The sequence below is a fragment of the Salarias fasciatus genome, chromosome 22 (genome assembly GCF_902148845.1).
Source record: "Salarias fasciatus chromosome 22, fSalaFa1.1, whole genome shotgun sequence".
Classification (NCBI taxonomy): Eukaryota; Metazoa; Chordata; class Actinopteri; order Blenniiformes; family Blenniidae; genus Salarias; species Salarias fasciatus.
The window spans coordinates 27,288,603-27,314,459 of record NC_043765.1 but is presented as its reverse complement, the minus strand read 5'-3'; the positions used below and the strand labels follow the sequence as shown (position 1 = coordinate 27,314,459).

At 47.6% G+C, this 25,857-nt stretch overlaps 1 protein-coding gene across 7 annotated transcripts in view; it reads right to left on the bottom strand.

Moving 5' to 3' along the window:
• LOC115408965 (tripartite motif-containing protein 16-like) overlaps positions 1-25,857 on the bottom strand; it is a 232,283-nt gene that overhangs the window by 4,368 nt on the left and 202,058 nt on the right. The window contains exon 1 of one of the 7 annotated variants that reach the window (XM_030119902.1): positions 5,254-5,613. The exons of 4 other annotated variants lie outside the window; for them this stretch is intronic. The gene's annotated coding sequence lies outside the window, so the exon portion shown is untranslated. Of the gene's footprint in view, positions 1-1,840; positions 2,275-3,045; positions 3,181-5,253; positions 5,614-25,857 lie in introns of those variants that run through there. 2 more of the 7 variants (XM_030119905.1, XM_030119909.1) reach the window with 2 other exon arrangements.

Sequence of the window (25,857 nt, the reverse complement as noted above, 5' to 3'; positions counted from 1 at the left end):
ATATTAAATAGTATTACAGGGAAACTGTTTGAATGATCACCAGTTAAAGTATTTCATTTAGGTGTAATCCTGCGGGGGAGAAGCCACATGGCAGCAGCTAAAGATGAAATATAAAAACATTGTTCAAAAGACCTCGGCATAATCTCATTGAGGTTCATCTTTTTAAGCATGTTTAACATTGTAAAGTAGCATAAATATGAAGTGGCTGATGGACTGTGCAGTTGTTTTATGTCACACATCATGTTATGTTAAATAATTAATCCTATTTAATCTAATATTATCTATTATTTGAGTATAATTTAAAAAATGTTACTGATACAAATATTTATTTTGTCTTTCTTGTCCTTTTCTTCTTTTGGCCCAGATTGTGAAGGTTCTATCTGCCTGCTGGAGCCCCTTCATGCTACAATCAGCCTGAAACTGTCAGGAGGAAATACTCAGAATATTTTAGCCAAATGTTAGTTTGGAAAAATATACGCAAATATACTGAAAGATGTTATTTATCCAGGATGAGGAGGATGAAACCGTGTCTGCTGCCTTCACAGAGGATCCAGACAGTCATACAGAGGTACGTTACTGATTGTTCTCTTCCTATTAAAACTCTGAATACTCTTGTGGAACATAGAGCTGGACATTTAGCCGACACTGAAATGTTCAACATTGTCATCCTTTTTAACAGATCATGGCTGGTCAGCAGCAGGATGGTCCCTCAACTTCCACATCACAGATCAACACTGTGAGATGATGTTCAGTAAACACCAGAGGCTCATTTCATTCAGTTCATGTGCAGCTGGATAATTTAATGTCCTCTATGTATTCCCAGTTACCAGTCAAAGAAATTTACAAAATCCACTTAACAAGATAGAGAAATCCCTTAAAGAACAGCAGGATCTGGACCACAGATGAAGACGAAATTGGAAATTGAGATACTGGAGCAGAAGCTGCAGGTGGGTTCATGGTCACAAGTGAATTATGTTCACTATTGGAACATGAACTAAACCCTTTATTTTTATTATTATTTTTTTTTATTTTAATTTTTTTGTAGGAAATAAAGAAGACAAAATGAAGTGTGTGTCATGTCTTTTATTTGCTGTGGTGGTAATGATGGTGGTGATTTAAACTCCTCAGTGCTCTGCATCTCCAGTTTTATATAAAAAACTCCCATTTGCGAAGAACGGCAGCGCAACACACAATATCTGCTGGGATGTGAGTGCGCGACTACATTTGGTTATGTTGCAAAATATGGATGGAAAAGATTGTGAAATGCAGCGTATGGATTGAGACGTGAAGCGGTACCGTTCCAAAAGATAACTGTCTGGAAACGCCAAAACATCTCTGTGCAGTCTGTAAATAATCTCCCAACGAATATTCAGTTCTGCAGTGATGCCTCTCCTTCATCTGCAGGATCGCTGATAAAAGGACATGAAATTTTGACAGCTACACAAAAACTCGCCAGCTGACTGAAAGAATGAGGAAATGGAACAGCGGTGTGGCTGAAAGGGGGCGGAGCCAGAGAGAAACTTCAGGGTTGACTGAGAAAAACCTGCTTCTGACCAGGTTAGAGTCACGGAGTGTGTTACTGCGGTAACTGAGTGACAGCTTAAGTTCCCTCTCCTGGTGGAACAGGCTGGAGTTACTCCTCTGTCTCTGGTTTGAGTTCTCTCCCTTTGTGGAATGGAAATCTCAGAGTTTCCCTCATTTCCGGGTTGTTCAACACAGAGTTTTCTTAAAACCTGCTTGGTGAAACAGACCCCTGCTCTCCACCTGCTGAGTCACCATGTGGCTCCACCCACTGCTGCTCTGAAGGGAGGGGTGGAGGAAATGTAGAGAGAGAACTCACCATGATCGGTGTTGGCAGCAACTGGCAGGCACAAAGTAAAATGTCTGCTGGAATGTTCTCGTTCAAACTGTCATGTCATCGTCCAATCAGTGAAAATGTGTGTAAATGTAGAGAATGAAGGAGGTGAAGTGAATCATTCAGTGGGTTCCTCTCTATATTTCTCAGTCACAGCACTAAAGTGGTTTCAGTCAGACTGGTCAGTCAGGTTCCACTCCCTTCATGATAAAGACTCTTCAACATACCTGCCAGCACTGGGCTGACACCAAGAGGGAGGATCTATGGTCGGGTTGCTGCCTTCCACTCACAGCAGCCCCACCCCAAAGGAACAAACCACTTTTAATAGTCAGGAGGAGGAACAACTTCCCCATACCTTCATCTGGGACTGGCTCCAACACCCTCCACCCTCAACAGGACACAGTGCCTCACAAGATGGATGGATGGAATTTAAAAACATTGTTTTTCCTGATTGTCTCTGATGTTTTCATAAAACTCCGTATTTCACTTGAAACTGTTTCTGAAACACTTGAAAAACAGTCTTTTAGTGAGATTGGGAGCTGGAACAGCAGTGTTTGGTCTGAAGGTGAACCTGGATCCAGAAATGTAGGAATCATCAACATAAAGTAACATGAACTTTGTCTCCATCATGATCAGTTTTTAATACAGACAGTATTTGTGAAGATTTCCCATTAATATGTGAAAGTATTCAACCTGGATCCTGACAGTTGCTGTAGGTTTGTATATAGTTTAATTAGCATGTAGTGGGTGTGATGAGCTTGAAGCTAAATCCACAACGCTCTTTTCTATGAAACTGAAGTTTACTGACTGATCTTACAGCGGGACAGGTCAAATATTCTCTCTTACAAAGCAGTGTTTAAAGGGGCTGTATCATACTTTTATAGCCAGTCCAAACCCTAGTATAGCCATTAACATGGTGATAGTTTATTTTTGGCGCTAAGGAAAAGTCATTTTTTATGAAATAAAAGATTTTCTGGGGCTAATTCTGAAACCCGGAAGAGAAAACGCTGTTTCACTGAAAATCCCGCCTCTCCCCCTGTGGACTTTGACTGACAGCTACTTCAACCAATCAGCGCTTCAAAACAAACACGTCATGCGTTAGCTTCTCTAAGGGTTAGCTTTAGCTCTTTAGCTCTAGCTCCTATACACGCAAAGACACGTGAAAATGTCTTTTCCTGTGAGAAACTCACCAAGCGCAGACCCTCCAGATCCTTCAGACCCTTCAGACCCTTCAGACCCTTCAGACCCCTGCTCTTGCTTGATTGTTGCTTTCAGACGATGCTTAAAGTTCATCTCTGTAATCTCCGCTACGTGCAGTGATTTTCGGTTTAGCCACCGGAATTCACCAGAAAAATCTGAAAACAAAAAGCGGCAACGCCCGTTTCACGACCGAGGGCCTGCAGGGTCAGGAGAGGAGGGGCGGGGTCAGAGGAGAGGGGCGGGGTCAGGGGAGAGGGGCAGGGTCAGGGGAACGCTCTGCTGCTGGTGACGTCACCAGAACAGACAGACTGTTTTCACGGTGGGGGAGGGGCTGCCTCTCTGAGCAGGAGGAAAACAAGGGAAGCTCAAACACACAGGGATGAAGGAAAAACCTGCTTTGTGGGAGTTTTTGATGAGTAAATCACTTTATAACAAGGTTGAAACATACAAAAAGTGAATTTTGCATGACACAGCCCCTTTAATGCTGCTTTATGAAGCTTCAGAACTGACTGAGGCTGTAACCATGGCAACACTGCAGCAAATCAACAGTCCAACCTGAAGAAGACACAGCTGACAGACCGCTCCCCCCCCTCCTCTGACACACACACTTCCTGGTCCCGCCCCCTGCTCCCTCCCAGCCACTCACGCTAGACAATGTTAACAGGTGTCATTCTGGGCTCCTTCTTCTTCTTTGGGGCTTTTCAGCAGCTTGCGTCTCTTGCACTAGCGCCATCTGGTGGCTGTGGTACACACCACACTGCCAGGCTCCTGACTACGGTGGCCACGCTTCAGACATCAGGAATACTGGATTATAAGGCCCACTTTTGAGAAAATTTAAAGATTTTAAGTAAGACGTACAGCTGAAAATTACAGTGAAATGACAAAAAGCCAAAAGAGTCACATTTTCCCAAAAGAGCTGCAAAAAAATTAAGATATCTAAAAGAATAAAAATGGCTGCAACTATTTTAACTAAAGTTAAAATAGTTCAGATGAAATAAACGTCATAAAAAGTGTCTAAAATAGTAAAATCTGTGACAAAGAAAAATGATAAAGTAACAAATCTTTCAGAAAAGTTTCAATACAAACTAATAAAAGTGGTTGAATATCAGCAGCGGCCGGTGGAGCGGGGCGCAGATGGCGGGAGCGCTTGTTTCATTCGCGTACACCATCAGCGGCGGGCGGTGCGGCGTTAATTCACTTCCACATTAATAATAATAATAATGCATTGGTTTTATATAGCGCTTTTCAGGACACTCAAAGACGCTTCACATTGCATTATTCATTCTCACCATACTGGGTGGTGGTAAGCTACTGCTGTAGCCACAGCTGCCCTGGGGCAGACTGACGGAAGCGAGGCTGCCAATCTGCGCCATCGGCCCCTCCGACCACCACCAACCATTCACTCTCACAACTTTCATACCAGGCAAGGTGGGTGAAGTGTCTTGCCCAAGGACACAACGACAGTTTTACGCCTGCGGGAGCGGGGATCGAACCGCCAACCTTCCGGTTATAAGATGACCTGCTCTACCAACTGAGCTACTGTCGCCTGTCGCCCACATTGGCAGAAGCGCTCGTTTCCGCACTCCAGGCGGGCAGTGTTGAAGAAAGCAGATCATTAAAAATAATCGTTGCCTAACTGTTGTGTTGTTTGGAATGCGCCCTGCATGCGCGGGTGTGGGAACGAGCGCTCCCGTCAATGAGGAAGTGAATTAACACCGCACCGCCCGTGGCTGGCAGTGTGGGCGGACAAAACAAGCTCTCTCACCACCTGCGCCCCGCGCCACGGGCCGCTACTGTTGAATATATTATACATCAATAAATGTAATGAATTCAGCCAAAGACATAGTTTTGTCAGAATAGAACATTTGATATAAACTTCATGAGCCACGGTTTCTTTCTTTTAAATGTCAGTCATGTTCCAGGTGGATTTTATACGGAGACAATAGGAGAAAAGGAGAATCTTTTACGTCTAAATGTTGCAGACTGACTGACTAATAATCCCATCAGTGGACTTCCTGTTTGAATCCACAGAGATGTTCAAACTCAGCTGTTAGCTAATGCTAGCTACTGTGGACACAAAGGAAGCAGTCAGTCAGTAAAGTAGCTGCTGTGTTTCTTGTAATGTCCCTCAATGTGTCCTGTCCTCATCAAGCTCCCTCAGCTGTTTGACTGGAGTGTTAGCATTAGTTTCTACTCACAGCAGGAGAAATCCTGAGCAGACGTCCAGCCTCTCTTTCCCTCTGCTTCACTTCTGGAGAAGTCACACTCATTTATCTGCTCTCCACCTGTTGAGTCACCATGTGGCTCCACCCACTGCTGCTCTGAAGGGAGGGGGGAGGAAATGTAGAGAGAGAACTCACCATGATCGGTGTTGGCAGCAGCCGGCAGGCACAAAGTAAAATGTTCGCTGTAATGTTCTCGTTCAAACTGTCATGTCATCGTCCAATCAGTGAAAATGTGAGTAAATGTAGAGAATGAAGGAGGTGAAGTGAATCATTCAGTGGGTTCCTCTCTATATTTCTCAGTCACAGCACTAAAGTGGTTTCAGTCAGACTGGTCAGTCAGGTTCCACTCCCTTCATGACAAAGACTCTTCAACATACCTGCCAGCACTGGGCTGACACCAAGAGGGAGGATACCAATACAAATACAAATACTTTATTTTCCACCGAGGTGGACATTTGTCTTTGGTTTCAGCAGCCGCATTAAGAAACACTTTACACCGGCACATGACATGACAAGACAAGACACTGCATCTCCTGCAACATTTCAGACAACTCTATCACCCATGTAAAGAGTTCACCGCTTTGATTGCATTTGGCACAAAAGACTTCTTGAAAATATTTCTCTTTGCCATTTTCAGTGTGTACCTCCGTCCCGACGGAAGCAGCTCAAACTCAGAGTTTAAGGGGTGGAAATATCATTTATGATGCTCATCGCCTTGTTTCCCCACCGCTCCCCATACAGACTGCTCAGAGCTCTCTGTGGCCGTCCAGTGATCTTTCAGCTCCAGTTCACAATCCTCTGCAGTTTATTTTTATTTTTCAGGCTGAGGTTCCCGTACCACATCAACCTGTTGAAGGTGAGAAGGCTCTCCACTAGACCTTTGTACACTGTTTGGAGGACTGGTTGACTCACCCCAAAACTGTTCAGCTTTCGAAGAAGGTTCAGACGCTGCGAACACTTCTTAAAAACAAAGTCAGTATTTTCAGGAAAAACAAGTTTGGTGTCAATGTATGTGTCGAGGTGTTTAAAGTTACTGACAGTCTCAACTGTTTCACCCAAAATTTGAACAGGAGCTAAAACCTCTTTATCATGATGCACAATGAGCTCCTTTGTCTTTGAAACATTCATTTCTAAAAAGCTCTCCAAGCACCTCTGTTGCATCAAAGACACATGATTACAATACAGACGATCTGTCACAGCGTTCCCTCTCTGTAACAGGGCGACCAGCGCCACGTCATCAGCATATTTAAAGCAGTACTATGCAAGATTTGCTGTAGCGCTCCCCCTACTGGTCTCCTGTGAAAGCTCACTGTCGTAAACGTTCTCTGCATCACCCCCCGCCCCCCCCCTCCACCACCACCACCACCACCACCACCCCCGTGTGCAGAGAGCGTCTCACTCCCGTTTCCTTTTTTTCTGCTCGTTAGACAAAGTTTTTTTCTGTCTTTGTGGTTCTGCCATCCATGAGCACCTCAGGGTGGCGTTGCTAATGCTAGCGAGAGTTTCATGTTTGTTTTACGTGCTTTTGTTAAATCTTCTGCAGCTGCAGTTCCTCGCGCTGCCCGGGAACTTCTTCCGGTTGCTCCCTCTGTCGTAGACATGCCTGCCTCGCACGCTCAAGCTTACTGGAAAACAAACATTCGGAGATGCTCAGTGTAGCGAACTCACTCGCGCTCACGTCTACGAGAGGAGGTGCCACTCCTCTTTATTTTTCAGTTACCAAACGGAAATTAGAACCAATCAACACATCATGCAAAGATCGTCTATTGCAACACAATGACAGATCTCGCACTCCAACAGCTTTTATACTTATAATCCCGTATGAGTGCTGTAAAGCAGGTTTGTTCTCTCAGATGTAGTCGGGTCGCTCCTCTGAAATTGCAAGCGCTGTTTTTAGGACTCAGACCCCGGGGGGAGTGGAGGGACAGGCGAATCACCGTGACAAGTCTTTGTTTACCCCCACAGGGATTCTGAAACACATTTATTGAGGTAAAAAAGTTGCAAAGTTCTGCTTTATAAAGCTTAAAAAATTCATCACAAACTTGGAAAGCATTCATATAAATAGAAAAAAGCAAAGGAGATAAAATGTTCCCTTGAGGCGCCCTGTATTCAGCACAGCCTCCTCTGAGACGTCAGAACCAAACAGGACTCTCTGAGGCCGATTGGTCAGAAAACCCCCGACCCGTTTCATTCTGCCTCCATGACCCCCGAGTCCACCAGTCTGTGCAGGAGGATATGAACCTGCAGGGGACTGAAGGCAGATGTGAAATCCACAAAGAGGATCCTGGCATAACGGTCCGAGGCCAGCAGGTGTTGAGCTACGGTGATAAACAGAGTGATGTCTGCGTTCTCTGTGCTTCTCCCACATCTGGATGCAAACTGCAGCTTGTCCAGACAGCTGGCTGCAGCAGACAGGATGTGCTGGCTCACGGTCCTCTCCATGGTTTTACACAAGATGGAAGTTAACGCTATCGGGTGAAAATCATTCAGTTCAGATGCTCCAGATGTTCTAGGGACAGGCACTATGTTGGAACGTTTCCAGGACTGGGGGAATGTGTGTGAGTGGAGGAGAAGGTTAAAGAGTGCAGTAAAAACACCCTTTAACTGCTGCACACAGTTGTTCAGTAGTCTTCCACTGAGCCCATCCGGTCCTGGGCTTTACCTGGTTTAATGCAGGCCAGACCAGCAGCAACCTCCTGCTCAGCAAGAACAACAGCTTCATATTCGGTGATCAGACTGCAGCCTCATCCCGCTCTGCACTGAAGTCTGTCTCATCAAACCTGCTATAAAACAGGTTCAGATGGTTGAACATGGTAGGAGATGTATGAGGCAGTGGAGCTTGTTTGTTTGTCTGCCTGCCCATCATCTGATGTAATCCCTCACATGCACTTTAGACCTTTCCAGAGCAGAACTGTCTTTCGACTTTTTCCATATATTCCATCTTTGCCCTGTACAGTTTGCCTCTCAGCTCAGCTCTCTTTTCTCTGACAAGGTCCAAGTTCCCCTCAGAGAGATCTGCTTTCTTTTCATTTATGCAGGCCTGTAACTCACTGGTTATCCACTGCTTGTTATTTGGACAGAGCTTCACAGTTTCAGTGTGAGTTACATTACTTTCACAAAAGCTCAGATAAGCAGTAATGGTCTCTGTGAGAACATCCACATTATCATGAGAATGAAAGAAAATCTCCCAGTTAGAATCTTCCAAGCAGTCTCTTAATGCCTCCATTCTGTCATCTGTGCACACACGCACGACCTTCGTCACTGGCTTTTCCCGTTCAAGTTTTGATCTGTACTGGGGAACAGGTGTACTACAAGATGGTCGGACTTTCCCACAGCCGGCCGACAGAGCCACTTATTATCATCCTGTATGTTGCCATAGCACTTATCCAGGATGCACGTTAGGCGCGTGGGACAGTCCACGTATTGATGTAGCGAAGGCAGATGGCTGGAAAGTTCACAAGAGTTAAAATCACCGAGCACAAAGACCGGCTGACCTGCTGACCGGGCGAGAGCATCATTATAACTCTCCACCACACGAGCCGCTGCGCTATGGCAGGGTTGCTGCCTTCCACTCACAGCAGCCCCACCCCGATGGAACAAACCACTTTTGATAGTCAGGAGGATGAACAGGCAGAGGCCGTGGGGATAAATGTTCCTCCAGCTGGACAGGCTGACCAGACTGGAGAAGGAGCAAAGCAGGCCGTACGCCAGGCACCGCCCACCAAGCCCCCAAGACACTGACGCCAAGCGCCCTGACACCGAGGTACACGTGTCGGAGTAAACCTGAGACATAACGTCCACAACCACACGGCGGCGAAGACTCCCCGAGTCACACCGGGGCAACAAAAACCCAGGCTGCATCCTGGAGTCCCCAAGAGACAACAGCAGCCGGCCAGGACAACAAACACCGTCCACTGAAGCGACAGGACACTGTCCCCGCTTCAGACTGACAAAGACACCGAATCCGAGCAAATATCCACAAGACTGGAGCGCACGGAGGTGGACACAGAAGACCAGGAAGCTTATCCTGTTCAGAGACGTTCTGGAGCAGAACTCATGAATTCCAGAGTCATTTTGTTGGTTTTGGTCCATTAAAAACAACATGATTAGTTTAGAAATCCTCTTTAATAACAAGCGAGTGTTGAAATTCTTCACTTCTAAATGATTCAGTGACTCAAACAGATTGAGGACCAAGACCTTGCTTTACAAGTCACAGGATTCAATACAAAACACTTCCTGGTCCCACTGAGGGGAATTGGTCTGGACTCAGAAACTTTGCCAGAAATGCTTTGAAAAGAACAACGACAGTAAAGACATCTCCACAACCATTACAGAGCAGAGCTGCACAAATCCATTACAAGAAAGTGTCAGCTCACTTTGAGTCGGCCGCGGCTGTGACGGCGCCCGGGCGTCTGACTTCCAGGAGCCGAGTTGGGGCGGATTGGGTAAACGGCCCGGAGCTGCTCCACGGAAGCTGGTCCCGAAGCCGGCGGAGACGCACGGCTTGTGCGCGGCCGCTGGGCCGCTCCTCTCCTCGCCGGGACGCTGCGAAGCTCCGGAGCCCAGCGGAGGCGCACTGCGCGGGGCGCAAAGTCAACACACACCGGCAGCGCCGTCCGGATGAAGAGGGCTGCTCCTCTGAGAGGCTCTCTGCTCTCGATATCACACCAACAACACATGATATAAACAGAAAATAAAATAAAAAAACACCTCATTTCGCTTCTGCAAGGCCGCTCTGCTCGTCCAGCCACATTGATCTGTAATTTATAGACTTCCAGCAAGGATGGTTTGTTTTGATCTCAAATGAGAGCTTTTCTTTATCCAATAGTTCCTTTTGTTTGGTTCATTCTATGTAAAAACAGTAATTTCCGCGTTTGCTGCTGTCTGGACCCTGTTCAGCTGATTCTCTCCTCCCGAGGCGTCGGAATAACAACATATAGGAAAAAGTTTACGTCCGTGAGGTCGTGCATTGTGTTTTATTGTGAAACTTCCGGTGCAACTTCCTGTAAGGTGCTTTCTTAACGACAGTGAATTTATGAGGTAGACGTGGCCAGATGCGTTCAAGTTCATCACGGAAAACCGGCTGTCAAAAACAGGCTGTTCTGAAGAAGGCTCCTCAGAGCCACTTTTTAGACCCTCAAACTCCGAACAGAGGACGAATTTGGGGCAAACAAACTTATATACTATGTTTTTAGGTGTCTGTGACCGATATGACGTGAGTGAAAAATAGCATAATAGGTCCACTTTAATTCGTGTAGAGAGTTACGCGAGATGTTTTTCTGTTTCACATTACGTTGCAGCTTAACTTGCACATTGTCCGCAGAAAAGAGCTTCAAAATGCTGCTATGTGTCCTTTAACTGAGCATTTTATGGTCTGTGTGTGTGTGTGTGTGTGTGTGTGTGTGTGTGTGTTCCATTGCTGAAACTTTTGATAAAGCGCTCAATATGGTGTTTCAAATGAACTGGTTTCTTTGTTACCTGGTGACTGACTTCCTGTAGCACTTCTTTCTGCTGCTGCTCGCAGCAGCGGATGTTGAAATCAGACTCATTAAAGGTCTGAACGGCTTTTTGTCTGGTTTTTAACATCTATCAGCAACAAGGGACGTGAAAGAAACCCAGTCGCCAGTTAACAGGGAACCAGTTCTTCCAAAACACCGGCTCTGCTCCGGTCTCGAGACACTCCTCCTCCGCTAGCTAGCTGCTGCGTTCAGGTGACTGGAACTGCTGTGGAAAACTGAAACTCGGTCGTTCACATGAAGGCAGCGGAGACAGCTGGACTCAGGAGACACTCAGGAGACGCTCAGGAGACACTCAGGAGACACTCAGGAGACACGTGAGGGAAGCGTGGACAGTTTGCACAACGGAGCGGCTCTCAGACAGCTGTGAACCGGCTCTCATCGAACGACTCGTTCATTGAGCGTCACAGCACCAGAGGGTAGTGGCAGCGTGCCTCTCTCTGTCTCTTCCGCACTGGTGGAGGCTGGCGCCGCCGCGGACGTGCCATCTGGTGGCCAGAGTATGTCATTGCAACTGAATGTGTGCAGCAAAAGACACATTTTTTTCTTTTTAAAAAATTAATTGGGGAACCGTACGGAGGGAGGGTGCGGGCCGTATGCGGCCTGCGGCCCGCCAGTTGCCCATCCCTGCTCTACTGTTTGGAAACAACAATGAGGAGACCATGTTGTTTCAGGTTCTGCTGGAGTTATGATTCTGCTGCTCGAGTTTCCTGCTGATAATAAATAGAAAGAAACCTGGTGTGAGAGGGGTTTATGCTTTGTGACTGATCAGTTTGATGAGAGGACATTTTATTGATTGTCAAACTTTCAGCAATAAGTTTCATTTGAGCTGCTCCATGTCAGAATTGACCAAAGTGTGTAAAGCAGCTCCACTGCATGAAGACTCCTGATTCAAACTCCGTCCAGTCTTCCAGTGTGGCTCCTGCACTGCCTGAGCTGTCTGTCCAACGATGTCCGTTCAAAGCAGCTGGATGGAGCAACAGGTTCATGAAGAGAGAGTTAAATCAGTCCCTGTTTGGAATCATGAGAGACAGATTCACCACAACTCTCTGACTGGGAAACTCTTTCAACACTGAAAAAAGCTCCAAAGAGCTTCAAGAAGAGGCTGATTCCTCTGAAGGGGAAGGAAACACATTTTAACATCATTCATAAGATTGACCCCGGTGGAGAATTCTGAAACAATAGATTTGGTTTGGAAGTTCATCCTTGAGCTTTCTGCCATGAATCACATGAATCTTTACAACTTTTTTTTTCTGTCCTCTTTCAAAAACATTTTGTAATGATGTTAAAGATTGTTTTTCTCTCGAGATCAGTGATGTTCAGAGTTTCTCTGATATTTTATATTACAAACCGCATCCAGACAGCTTGATCCACTGGTATTAACAGAATTCTCCTGCTGGGAAAAGATCATTTACATTGTAATGAATGGAAGAACAAAAACCCTCCTTTAAGTTTTTCATAAATCAGTTTGATCTTTATTTCTTGTCTCTAAACAGGACGTCTGGTGCTGTTTCCAAAACAATAAGCAGAGAGATGTCTGGTTTTCTTCTGGTGGGATTTCCCCACAGCAGACCCAGACCAGAGGACAGTCAGCTGATGGTGACTTGTGTTGAACTGTTTGCTCCATGTTTGACTGTTTGCTCCCCTCTTTGTAACTCTGATCTTTCTGCCTGTGTTCTTTTCTTGATTGTTGAGCGATTGGCTCCACGACAGTTTCTATATGTTCTTTCTTTTCATTAAAATAAATCTCTGTCCTCCATGTTTCCCCCTCAGCAGGCCTCAGACACGGTGAGAAATTACAGAGAAATAAGAGGAAAAAACAATGAACTGAATATAATAAACACAATATAAACAGTCAGCATGAAGTATTAATGACACACTAAACCCAACATGTGGCAGAACACAGATTATAATGAAATGTAAACGAGGCACTGCACAGAATCAGATCTGAAGCAGCAGTGACAACAAATGAAGAACTGTGTAACAACAGAGGGTCTACAGAGCCCTCTACTGGAGCTTTTCAGCACTGCAGCCCCTCATCAGCCTCACATCAGCTGCTGCAGCCTGACTCTCCTGGGGCCTCACCTATAAAACCCTGCGGGAAAATCTGACAATAATTGTGCGTGGGAACGCAACGCAAACTTCTGTCCGCAAAAAAAATTCGGGAGCCAAAAAAAAGTGCGCCGCACAGCTGTTCGCAATTTCCAAGTCACGGTTTCAAATCCTGCGGAGAACGTGTCGGTGGCCGATCACACCCACAATCCTGCCCCAACTCCACCCCTTGGCACCATATATGGGTATGCAAATGAACTTATGAATGAAATTTGGGTATATTAGACGGTGAGGCGCACGCGCGGAGCCTGCAGATAACAGCGGATCAGGCGGATGAAGTGTCGAAAAATTAAGATTTTAATGACATTCGGGCGGGTTGTGTTGAAGCATTCAAATAAAAAAAAAGCAACATTTTAAATCTTATTCCAAACATAAAGAAACGAACGAAAACGATAGAAAACACTTTATGATCAGCCAAATGAGCAAAAGTGTGCATAATCATGGCATTTACAATTTAATCGCACATTCAGCAGAAAACAACGCAGCTTTTCCTTTTCAAGGCGATCAGCGTCTCGCTGCAGAACACAAGTGTGGCCGGCAGGATCTGCTGCTGTGGAGGGCTGAGGTGATGCTGCTGCCGTTATTGGTGAGGTGGAGAGCCGGTCTGCTGTCCTCTCTGGAGGACACAGCAGTGGAGGGACAGAGTGGGAGCAGGTGACCACAACGTGGTCAGAGCCATCGGGCGCACTACTGCTGAAGTGAAAAAAGTGGTCCGACTTGAAGGTGCTGTCATAATTCATAGAGTCTCAACATTGTGGAAACACCTTTAAAAAAAAAGGAAAAAAAAAACTTAACATAAAAATGTAGTGGAAATGGTTGCACAATATGATTTTGCGTCCAGGCATTATCTAGATTGTTTTGCCTCTGGAGTCAGCAGGTTTTAATGCGCTGCAGCACATAGAGGCTGTGAACCCGGGATGATTCGGGTTCGGACGTCAGATATGGCCATGGCTAAATAGCAAACATTTTTTGTGTCAATTTGCCATTTAATTGTGAACACTTTGAAGTGTGTATCATGAGAAAAATTGTCATACAAGGGACAGTCGGTATTTGTAAGTGCAGAGACAAAGACATTGTACATGTTTATATGTGATGTGTCTGATTGCTCCCTGTGAACTATTTATTTTGTGTTTATTTTAGAAGATGCAGAAAGGAGATGGAACAGGATGGAAACATTCCAAAGCCTCTGAACATGACTTCCTCAAAGTGTCTCCCCTCATGTGCTCATCACCACTCACTGTCTGTCTTAAATATTTAAATTATATCGAACTTATGTCTGTTATTTATTTCGTTATATCTGTCTTGGATCTTGGTGTAAATTATGTTTGATTTATATCTGTCGGCTTCTATCTATTATTTAATTAAATGTGTCTTCCGATTTATTTCCGTTATATTTAATTCAACTTAAATAATTAGTTGTGTCGGTCAGTATATTCCTGTCATGCAATTATATCTAATTTTACATACAAACTATATTTAACTTTTCCTTGTATGGTTGGGCTTTGTATTTTTCTACTTTTCTTTCTACGTTTCTTGCCGCTGCAGCCCTGCAGTTTCCCCATGCGGGACAAATAAAGGCTTTTCAATTCCGTTTCCTTCTGCTTAGTCGTCTCCACGTAGTTTTTCTGAATTGTGCGGTCCCGTACGGCACCTATTTTGTTGGCGGTGAGGACCGCAAAGTCACGCGCATTTTTTCCCTTCGCAAAATGTATATAGGTACCTGCTTTGGCGCAGAGGGGCGGCACCGCAAGGTTTGGGGCTCGTTTTGTGCGCCGCAAGCTTTATAGGTAAGGCCCCTGGTCTTTCTGCAGCAGAGTCCTCTCCTCCATCATCATATGGTCACTGCTCTGAGACCACATGACTGCTGCTCCTGATGGAAAGTCCACGGAGACGTTCTGGCTTCATGGGAGATCTCAGGGAGCTTTGAATGAGTTGGAGCTGAGAGGAGCTTCTTCCAGCAGCAGCCACTGTGACTGAAGAGTGGCAGAGCTTCTTAGTGCAGCCCACATGTTTGGTCCTGTAGAGCCTGACCAGGTGGTGGAATGTGCTTTTTGAAGCTTCTCCTGTGTCTGGAACAAAAGCAGAGATCCTGATCCCTGAACAGCAGTGTTTGGTGTTCTCCCAAAGCAGCACGGCACAACTTCCTCTCAGGAAGATGCAGCTGCCTCCTCAGCTCTCTGTCCTGAAGGCTGATCCTCTTCAGATGGAAGATGTGCAGCCCCCTTCCTGGATTCAGTGCTGAGAGAAGTGATGATGTGCTGACAGATGGAGAAGTGAAGATACAGCTTCCAGCCTTCTCTAAACACACTCCATCAAACCTGCTCCTCCTCCACTCATCATGTCCACATGGTAGTATTTATGGGGGCGTGGCTTCACGCTGGAGACCATCAATCTGCTCAACCATACAGAAATGATCTTGTCTGTTCACTGATGGTTTGGAGTCAACCACTAAAGAGTCTTTCCTGTGTTTCACAGTTGGTTTTTCAAGGCTTCATATCGTCTCACAAAGCAACACAAAGAACACCAACACACACACAAAACACACACTCCAGCTGCAGCAGCCAGTCAGCTCAGCTGCTCAGAGCATTGTGCTAATAACACCAAGGTTTTGGGTTCAACCCCCATCCTGGCCCCGGGACTGAGTGGTAACTTCTGAAAGTGTGTGTGTCTGCAGGAGGACACAGGTGAGCCTCATGTCTCAGTCAGAATGTTGAGCACAGATCAACGTGCACGTTCTCTTTCACACACTTCTCAGCCTGAAACGTTCAAACTTGGTTCCAGCTTTTTCGGAGCCGCAGTGCGGAGCAGGATCTGAGTTTTCTTCCCTTCCACACCAAGTCGTCTCATCAGTGAGCTTCAGCGTCATGTTAGCTTTGTCATCTGCTGATGATCCTCCTTTTCAAATCAAATCAAATCAGATTTTATTTATATAGCACTTTTCATATTAATAAAAACAACGCAAAGTGCTGAACATTAAAAACAGTCATAAAAACAAAAAGAATAAAAACCGCGCCATCAAACAGTATGCACCACACACACACTCACCCTCACCCTCACACTCACCCTCACCCTCACCCTCACCCTCACACTCACACTCACACTCACACTCACACTCACACTCTACCATTAATTCACACAGAACAGAGGAGACATGGCATGGCACTGAGCATCTTAGGGAAAACGCCACCAGTGGGGCCCCCCACACCAAGGAAAGTCGAGGGTCAATTAAAACTGGGGCTCCAGCGCCCGACCCCCGACCCCGACAGACCATGGGAACTCGCACACCAAAGTGTGGAGCCCCCAGGCCAGCCAGGACCAGAGTACCCGGGCACAGTAACCCCAGCATTGGACCAGCACCAACTCCCGGTGTGAAGGACCCCCCTGAGGAAACACTGGAATTAAACAGCTAAAACATAATAAAATATGACACAAAATTAAAATAAGATAATAAGATAGGATTATAAAGTAAAAAAGTAAAACAAGTTGAATGTGCATAATAAAATAGAATAAAATTACATAAATAAGAATGGAATAAGAGGACTATAAAAGGTCAGTTAAAAGCCTGATTAAAAAGGTGTGTTTTCAACCTCCCTTTAAAAATATCAACAGTCTCTGCGGTCCTGAGGTTCTCTGGCAGGCTGTTCCACAGGCGGGGGCCGTAGTGGCTGAAAGCCGCCTCACCATGGGTTTTGGTTCTGGCTTTAGGAACACACAATAAGGCACTGCCAGAGGACCTCAGGGCCCGCGAGGGTCGATAGGGTAAAAACAGATCAGCTAAATAAGAAGGCGCAAGGCCGTTAAGACATTTAAAAACTAATAAGAGAACTTTAAAATCGATCCTGAAGCGGACAGGGAGCCAATGCAGCGACTGTAAAACCGGTGTAATGTGGGCCCGCCCCCTGGTCCTCGTCAGCACGCGAGCGGCTGCGTTTTGTAATAGCTGTAAGTTTGAAATATTCTTTTTGGGAAGACCAGAGAGCAAGGCATTACAGTAGTCTAATCTACAGGAGATAAAAGCATGCATTAGCACCTCTGTACTGGCCTGAGAGAGAAACGGGCGGACTCTAGCTATGTTCTTAAGATGATAAAATCCAATCTTAGTTATGTTTTTTATGTGTGGAATAAAACTTAGCTCAGAGTCAAAAATCACGCCCAGGTTCTTAACTAATTGTGCTGGTTTAAAATCCCGTAATTTTGGTAAAATCTTCTCTCTCTGACCTTCAGGACCGATAACTAAAACCTCAGTCTTGTCCTGGTTGAGCTGTAGGAAATTCACTGCCATCCATGACTTGATGTCTGAAATACAGTTAAAAAGGGTTTCTATTGGCCCTGAGTCATCAGGAGACACGGCGATGTACAGCTGAGTGTCGTCAGCGTAACTATGGAAACTGATGCCGTGTCTCCTGATGACGTCCCCAAGTGGAAGCATGTAGAGATTAAAAAGTATAGGACCTAAAATTGAACCTTGGGGAACCCCACACCTAATTTCATGGGTTCCTGAGGAACAAGTATCCAAACTTACATAAAAACATCGATCTGTGAGAAAAGAACTGAACCAGTTAAGAACAGTACCAGAGAGGCCCACCAGGTGACTCAGTCTATTTATTAAAATGTGGTGGTCTACTGTATCAAATGCAGCACTCAGGTCCAGTAGAACCATCACTGTGAGCTTTTTATTATCTAAATTCCACCTGATATCATTTAAAATCTTTAAAAGGGCCGTCTCGGTACTGTGGTTCACTCTAAAACCAGACTGATGTCTTTCTAAAATGTTATTAATCATTAAAAAGTCATTGACTTGGTTAAAAACCAGTCTTTCTAAAACTTTACTTAAAAATGGTAAGTTGGATACTGGTCTGTAGTTATTAAAAACATCGGGGTCTAAATTGCTCTTCTTCAGAAGGGGCTTCACCACCGCGGTTTTAAAGGCAGTGGGGAAGACACCCGTCTGAAGAGAGCTGTTCATGATATTTAAAATCTGTTCCTCAAGGAATCCATACAGTGATTTAAAAAGTGGTGTGGGGATGGGATCTAAAAGGCAGGTTGTTGATTTTACTTGGGAGAAAACTCGACCAAGAGTCCTCGCGTCAACCAGGTCAAAACTGTCCAGTGTTTCCTCAGGCATGGACAACGGTTCAGCTGTGTTCACTGATAAAACCTGTTGGGGTAAAAGACTAGACCTGATGTCCATGATTTTAGTTCTGAAGTGGTCTGCAAAGTCTTCACAGAGAGCGTCTGTTGGCTCCTTAAAAGCTTTATTAAAATTAGTGCCAGTTAAAATGTTGAAGGTGGAGAAGAGGAACCGGGGGTTGTCTTTATTGTCTGAAATAAGTTGAGAGAAGTGGGAAGTTCGGGCCTGTTTAACTGCATTATTGTAAATTTTGAGTTGTTGACGTAGAATCTGGTGATGTACGGTCAACTTGGATTTTCTCCACCTTCTTTCAGCACTCCTGCAGTTTCTTTTCAGTTTGATGACTATATCATTTCTCCTCCACGGGGGTTTGGAATGGCCCTTGATTGTTTTAGTTAAAAGTGGAGCGACTGAATCCAGACTGGACTTCAGTTTACTGTTAAAATCGTCAACAATAAAATCACAAGATGCAGGTAAAATCACTGCAGGAGTGCTCTGTAAAATCTCTATAAAATCTGCAGCCACTTCAGAAGTAAGGTAGCGTCTCCTCACTGTTCTCACCGGGGCTTCCTGCTGGTTAAAACTGGTGATGTTAAAAAACACACAGTAGTGGTCAGACACAGCCAGGTCAAAAACAGAGGACACACTGATGGACAGACCGTGGGTTATAACCAGGTCCAGGGTGTGTCCTCTGTTGTGAGTTGGCTGTGCGACATGCTGTTTAAAATCTAAACAGTTTAAAAGGTTTAAGAATTCTCTGGACATAGAGTCCGAGTTGTCATCAAGGTGTAAGTTAAAATCACCAGTTATTAAAATTCTACTATATTTAGAATGAATTATTGTTAAAAGTTCTGAAAATTCACAAATAAAAAGACTAGAGTATTGAGCCATGTCTCAGTTAAAAGCAGACTGTCCAAGTTATTATCTAAAATAAGATCATTAATAATAAAGGATTTGTTTAAAAGAGAGCGCACATTCAGCAGGGCCATGTTAATGGTGGTGGGCGGGCTGGATGTGCGCTCTCGGTGAAGTTTCACTGTTAAAAGAGTCTTTTTGTGTTTAAGAACAGTCCGGGGGATGTGGTGTCTGCACGAGGTGATAACTGGGATGCTGTGGATAGTGTGTGGTGTGTCCGGGGGCAGTGGAGGTGTGTGAGGGGTGTGTGTGGCGTGTGGTGGATGGGGGGGGCTTGCAGGTAGTCAGTCACTGGGGGATGTGTGGACTGTATGCTGAATGTTACCTGCTAAAATGGAGCTGCCCAGCGTGCTCGGGTGAAGTCCGTCCTGATGATAAAAAGCTGGGCGGTTCCAGAAAAGGTTAAAATTATCAATGAAATAAAAGTTGGAGGCTGTGCAGGAGCGCTGAAGCCAGGTGTTTAAGCCGAGCAGTCTGGAGAAGCGTTCAGCGCCCCTGAAGAAGGTCGGCAAAGGTCCAGAGATAAAAACCGACCTTCCACAGCTCTCCAACAGGTTAAAAAGGTCCTTAAAATCCTGCTTGGTGACCTCCGACTGCCGCCGGGCCGTATCGTTAGTCCCGACGTGAACGATGACCCGGCGGACAGTGGAGGGAAGGGACTGCACGAGCTCCGGGAGTCCGTGTAGGATCGTGGGGACAGTAGCACCAGGAATACACCGCGTGATGGCGTTAAAAAAGCGAATATTCCTGATGCTACTGTCCCCAACCAGGAGTGTCGTGGGGGAAAAGAGGGGACGGGGCGGGGGCGGCTGTGGGGCGACGTCGTGGGTGTCCGGGACGACGGTGTCAGCGCCCAGGGCTGGGGAGCGCTCCGCCGGTACAGCGACGCCGCCGGCAGCAACCTCGCTGCCGGAGCGGTGGTCCTGGCCCTGGTTCTGGCTCTCCCCGCGGTGGTGGTGGCTCACGGAATGCCTCCTCACCGCCTCCCTAATCAGCCTCAGGCGGGCAGCGGAGGCCGCGGTCCGGGGCGATCGCCGCCGCTCCGGTACCGGCGGGGAGCGGCCCGGCTCCCTGGCCGCGGCGGGGACATCCTTCTCCGGGACAGCGGCGGGGAGCTCCTTCTCCGAGGCCGAAGTGGAGTTGGCCCGGGCCGCGGCGGAGTGACCCGTGGCCGCGGCGGGGAGCTCCTTCTCCGAGGCCGAGGTGGAGGTGGAGTTGGCCCGGGCCGCGGCGAAGTGATCCGTGGCCGCGGCGGGGAGCTCCTTCTCCGAGGCCGAGGTGGAGGTGGAGTTGGCCCGGGCCGCGGCGAAGTGATCCGTGGCCGGGGCGGGGAGCTCCTTCTCCGAGGCCGAGGAGGAGTGGGCCGCGGTGGAGGGAGCCGTTTCCGGGGCCGGGGTGTAGCGATCCAGGGCCGTGGCGGAGCGACGGCAGTGCTTGGCGGTGTTTGGTGGCGTGGCTTCCGGGGTGTCGTGGCGGTGAGCGGCGGACCCGCCAGACCGTACAAGAGGACGCGGGAGCAGCAGCGGCCGCAGCAGGCCGCGGACCCTCACCACCCGCCGGGCTGTCATATTGCGCCAGGGCGAGGAAGCGGTTCGAGAGGGGCAGTGGAGGCAAAGCCGCGGTGGACTTAGGCTTGTGGCCCCGCACCACCACCTCCGCCCACTGAACACAGTGGAGCATTCTGGGATGTCTTTTGGGACAATCCTCACACTGGAGCTGCTCATTCCAGTTTTGACTCTCATGTCCTCGTGTCCAGCATGAAGAACAAAGTCCCTTTGCTTTAAGAAGCTCAGCTCTTTCTCTGTGCAGCAGTTTTCATATTTTCGGACTCATTTCTCTCACAACACACACATGGCTTTGAAAAGCATCAGCTGCTGGATCACTGAACCTTTATTCCAACCTGGTTCTTCCTTTGCTGCAGGTTCCACGCTGGTAGCAAATGCCCTGCCTTTAGGTCTGAGTGTTTGATTTGGTTTGAAGCGCTGCTTGTCTTTGTCATCAGCATCTTTAATGTTTCCAGGTAATCCTGAAGCTATTTTCGCTCGTCTCTTTAAGAACTTCACTCAGTCTGAGAATCTGGCTCTTCTTCCAGAGTTTTCTTGGATGCTGAAGGCCGAGAGTCTCCACACCTCTCTCATCCTGCAGGGTAGTTTGGGAACTCTGACTCTGAGGCTTGTGGGGTTTTCTAATTCCTCAGGACGGCTGATGTCTTCATAGCAGTGTTCCAGCCAGGTAGAAAAAGGGAGTCACTACGGAGAGCTTTGGCATCGTCAGCTTTCACCTGAGGCCAGTTTACTGCTTTATTCAAGTCTTCTGCCGCAGTTTAGACCTCATTCTCTAAATACTGAGACAGTCTCACTGCTTCTTGGTCTCCTGTTTGAGGATTGGTCTGTTGGCAGCTTCTGACTAAACCCTGGATTCACCTCTGGTAAACTGTTCAAGTCACTGTCACTGTTTTCTACCAGCTGGACGGTCAAACGCTCTCAGGAGTGACTTCAGCTCTAAAGGATCACCACTGGAAATCACAACATCTCTTGGTAACAAATGTGTGAGCCTCTGTGGCTGAAGCAACATCTCAGTAACATGATCTGCTGCAGCATTACTTCACACAAGTCAGCCTGACTCTTCATTTCAGCCTGGGTCACATTCTGTACAGGAGTTTCCTCTTCTTGGTGTTGTGCTCTACTGAAGTGGGCATTTGACTGTTCATGGTCTGAACTGGGGGCCAGCTGCTGAGGGAGTTTGCATGTTGAGAGATTCCTGCTGTCACTGTCCTCATCCTCACACTCCTCCAACACCTTGATCTTCACAGTGAAGCAGCAGTTTCAGTCCGGAGCTCCAGCTGCTCCGTTCTTGCCTTTAAAGGGCAACTCCGGTTTTTTGACATCTGGACCTTATTTCTAGGTGTGTGCATGCTCATATACTCACTCAGACAAACATCGTGCAGCTCGGAGTCCTTCAGAAGTTATTTAGATCCAACCGATGTAGCCGCACTTAGCACGGGTGCCACGGCAATGGAGCGTCAGCGCGGGACATAATCTCTGCAAAGTCGCTCATTTCGGCTGTATTTTTTCCTCCATTGGCGCTGGGTTGCCTTTCGGTTGGAAGGGGGGCCTCCGGCGGTGTCCCGTGGCCTGGCTCAGAGCGCGCATTTGCCGGGCGGCGGAGATCTGGATTCTCCCGGCGAAGAGAGAGCTCCGGCCGTCGCACGTCCCGCGGCCGGCGTGGAGCGCGCATCCGCCGGGGAGCGGAGATACGCTTCCTCCCGGCGAGGAGAGACATCCAGCGGCCCAGCGGCAGCGCGCGAGCCGTGCGTCTTCGCCAGTGTCCGGAGCCTCCGTGGAGCAGCCGAGGGCCATTTTCCAACTCGGCCCCTGGAAGTCAGACGCCGGGACACCGAGACAGCCGAGGCCGACTCAAAGTGCCTCTCTGCTGGGGAGAGGAGCTCCGCAACGTTCCCATCCGAGCTAAATGTTGCTAAGTTAGCGAAAACTGTCAGCTGACCCACCTGAAGACGGTAGATGAGCTGACCTTATGATAACACTGGTGATGGATGAAGAAATACAGCCGAAATGAGCGATTTTGCAGAGATTATGTCCCGCGCTAACGCTCCATTGCCGTGGCACCCCCGCTAAGTGCGGCTAGATCGGTTGGATCTAAATAACTTCTGAAGGACTCCAAGCTGCACCATGTTTGTCTGAGTGAGTATATGAGCATGCACACACCTAGAAATAAGGTCCAGGTGTCAAAAAAACCGGAGTTGCCCTTTAACTGCAGCTCTTCCATCTGGAGTGCTGGCTTCTCCGTCAGCTTCTCTGCCTTTGCCACCAGAGAAGCTCTTTCTGCCGTTCCTTGATGGTGGAGATGAACCGCTGCAGCTGGATGCGGCCCTGGATGCGCAGGATGCCAGTCGCTTCTCGTGGTTCCTCCGATGGACGATGTGCCGTGGTCTGGTTGGTACCGAGACACCTGGTCAGCATCTCTCTCTTCTTCTGGTAGCAGCTGCAGAACGCTCTCATTGAACTGATCCAAATCACTCCTGAGTTTGGAAAACTCCTCCAGATGTTCATCAAAACATCTGGATCATCTCTGCTGGTCATCAAGGCTCTTATTTTATTCAGCTCTGCAGTCTCCTGTGACAGCTTTGCTCTTCTTAAACTGATTCGCTGCTGCAGTTGTTCTTTCAAGCATTTCTCTGTGTGCTCTGGCGTCCTCTTGTGGCCATCGTAGGTACCGCATACATTTCCTTTCTGTCTGGCGTCCTGCTGCTCATTCTTCTCCATTGTTCCTTTACCTTTACCAGAAGCTGGTTGAGCTTGCACTCCTGCAGCATCATGTTCCAGCAAAGTTCCAGACCTGATCCTGGATTCCTACAACACTTTCAGGCTCAGAGTCTCTGCTGGGTCCGGGACATCAGACTGCCATCTACTGGAGGAAGGCTGAATAACCGGCTGCACAACCTCCGTCATCTTGTTGGCATCAGCCATGAACATGACAGTCAGACCAGCAGAGGTGGAGAGCAGGGGAGCCTTGACAACACCAGGAGTAGGTCAGCCCCCTGTAAGAGCTTCATGGATGATCTGACTGTCTCCACCACATCTGTCCAGGCAGCAGCTGGATCCTCCAAGGCCCAGAGGAGCTCATCACTTGGGCCAGGATGAGTTTTAAATCTCGGTCTCTGGTCCTCAAGAGGGGCAAAGTGACGATAAGTTCCACTTCACTTTGGCTGGAACCAACATTCCCTCCATCACGGAGCAGCCAGTGAAGAGCCTGGGGAAGCACTTTGACTGCAGCCTCAAAGACTCAACATCTGTCCTCAGAACCAACCAAGAGCTGGAGGACTGGCTGAGGCTCCTGGACAGATCAGGCCTGCCTGGGAGCTTCAAGGCTTGGATTTCCCAGCATTCCATCTCTCACGGAGAGGAAGATCAGCAGCTTCCTGTGAAGATGGCCCTGGAACACCTCCTCAGCAGCTGTCCAAGAGCACTAGGGAAGGGCGCTACCGCCGGCACCACCACCAGGTCCTTCAGGCAGTTGCTGACAGCAGAGCCACAGCCATCAGCAGCACTAAGAGCCACAGCAGGGTTCAGACCATCAAGGTCCACAGAGCTGGAGAGAAGCCGGAACAACAACCAGGGTGAGATCAGGCCTCCTCACCACCGCTGACTGGCAGCTACAGTAGACCCAGCAACCAGCTCCAGTTTCCAGCCAGGACCACATCAGATATGATCCTATTGTCAGAATCCACCAAGCAGCTGGTCCTGCTGGAACTCACAGTTCCCTGGGAAGAGCGCCTGGACCAGGCCGACCAAAGGAAACGCGCCCAGTGCCAGGAAGTGGTGGAGGAGTGCAGGAGGCGGGGCTGGAGAAGCTCTGGTGACCCTCTGGAGGAAGCTGGCCAGGACTGGCAGGGCGATCCCTCTGCAGAGCTCCATCACTGCTGGGCCTCACAGGGGAGGAGAAGGGAAGGCATCAGATCCACCACTGGAGCAGAGAAAGCCACAAGCTGGCTGTGGAGGAAGAGGGCAGACCGTGGGCGAGCGCTGCTGGGACACAGGCCGGAGTCTGATCACCTCCGGTCGGGTCGCCTGGGCGACGGTCTGATGCTGAAAGACCCCAAACGCCCAATGAGCCCCGATGACATCACTGATGACATCACTGATGATGAGTCCCAGAGCATCCAGGAGAGGGAGCGTTAACTTTAGTGGTTAACCAGCTAGCTTACTTTGTTAGCGACCTAGCTTACCCGTGCTTAACCAGCTAGCTTAACATTTTTAGCCAGCTAGCTTAACTTGTTAGCGACCTACCTTAGCTGTGTTTAACCAACTAGCTTAACCCTTTAAGCCCGGGGCCATTTTCGCCTCAAAGGTCAACTAAAGACGTACCCAAAGTAAACTGAATGCTGTTCTTGAACTGTTTGGAGTACATGCATGGTTGGGGTCTCATTTGAAAGCTGACAACCTGTATTTTCACCCAGTGCAGTCAGAATTACTCTAGGTGCTACTGGCACAGATTTATTTATGTTGCAGCACACTGAATTAGGATGAATTTCATTCTCGCCTGAATTTTTTCCCTCATAAAACACCTGGAAATAAGTGTGGAAGCACTGAAATAGCTTGAAAACACAATTTTGCTAAAGCCTGGGGTCTTACATAGTTCAGGTCAAAATGTCAGAGCAGTACTACAAGAAATGAGTGTTTCACACATGTATTTGTACTGCTATGCCCCAGCGGGGTCAATTTTGGACATCCTCTGTATACCCTCTGGATGCCCTCTGTACAATGGTATATGTTGGTTTTTGGCCCGTTTTTACATTATTTTCACTCTAAAAACTCATAAATTACTCAAAAAATCACTTCAGATACTCTTCAGTGTGGGATTGGGGACATATGCATTATTATTATTGTTATAGACGGAGAGGAACAGAGACAGGTGCAGTTTTCAGCCCCCTCAGACTCTCAGAGGTCTCAAAACAGCGCTTTCGGGCTATCCAGCCATTCAGCAAGCTCATTGGCTACCAGCCCTGTCAGTCAAATGTTTCCTCCGACGTGATTGGATCAGAATTCATCAATGATGAGCAATGACGTAGGATGACGAGGGTCCATCAGTCTCGGCAGCGGTTGGCTGGTTAGCCATCGGAGGCAGGGATGACTCACTTGATTAGTTGAAATATGACGAATAAGCAATGTAAACAGATCAGTCGCCATATTGGATATCCTCAGCACGAGGGAGAGACGTCTGGATGTTTTTATCTGATAAAAAAATGGATTATTATCGGACGCGCACGCGGAGAGACGTGCCGCGTGCGCGCGCGGTGGCGCGTCCAATTCTGGATTATTTGCTTATTTCAAGACATGTTTTGGACAAAAGGCTAAACTTTCTAGCTTTGTCTGGATGCATACG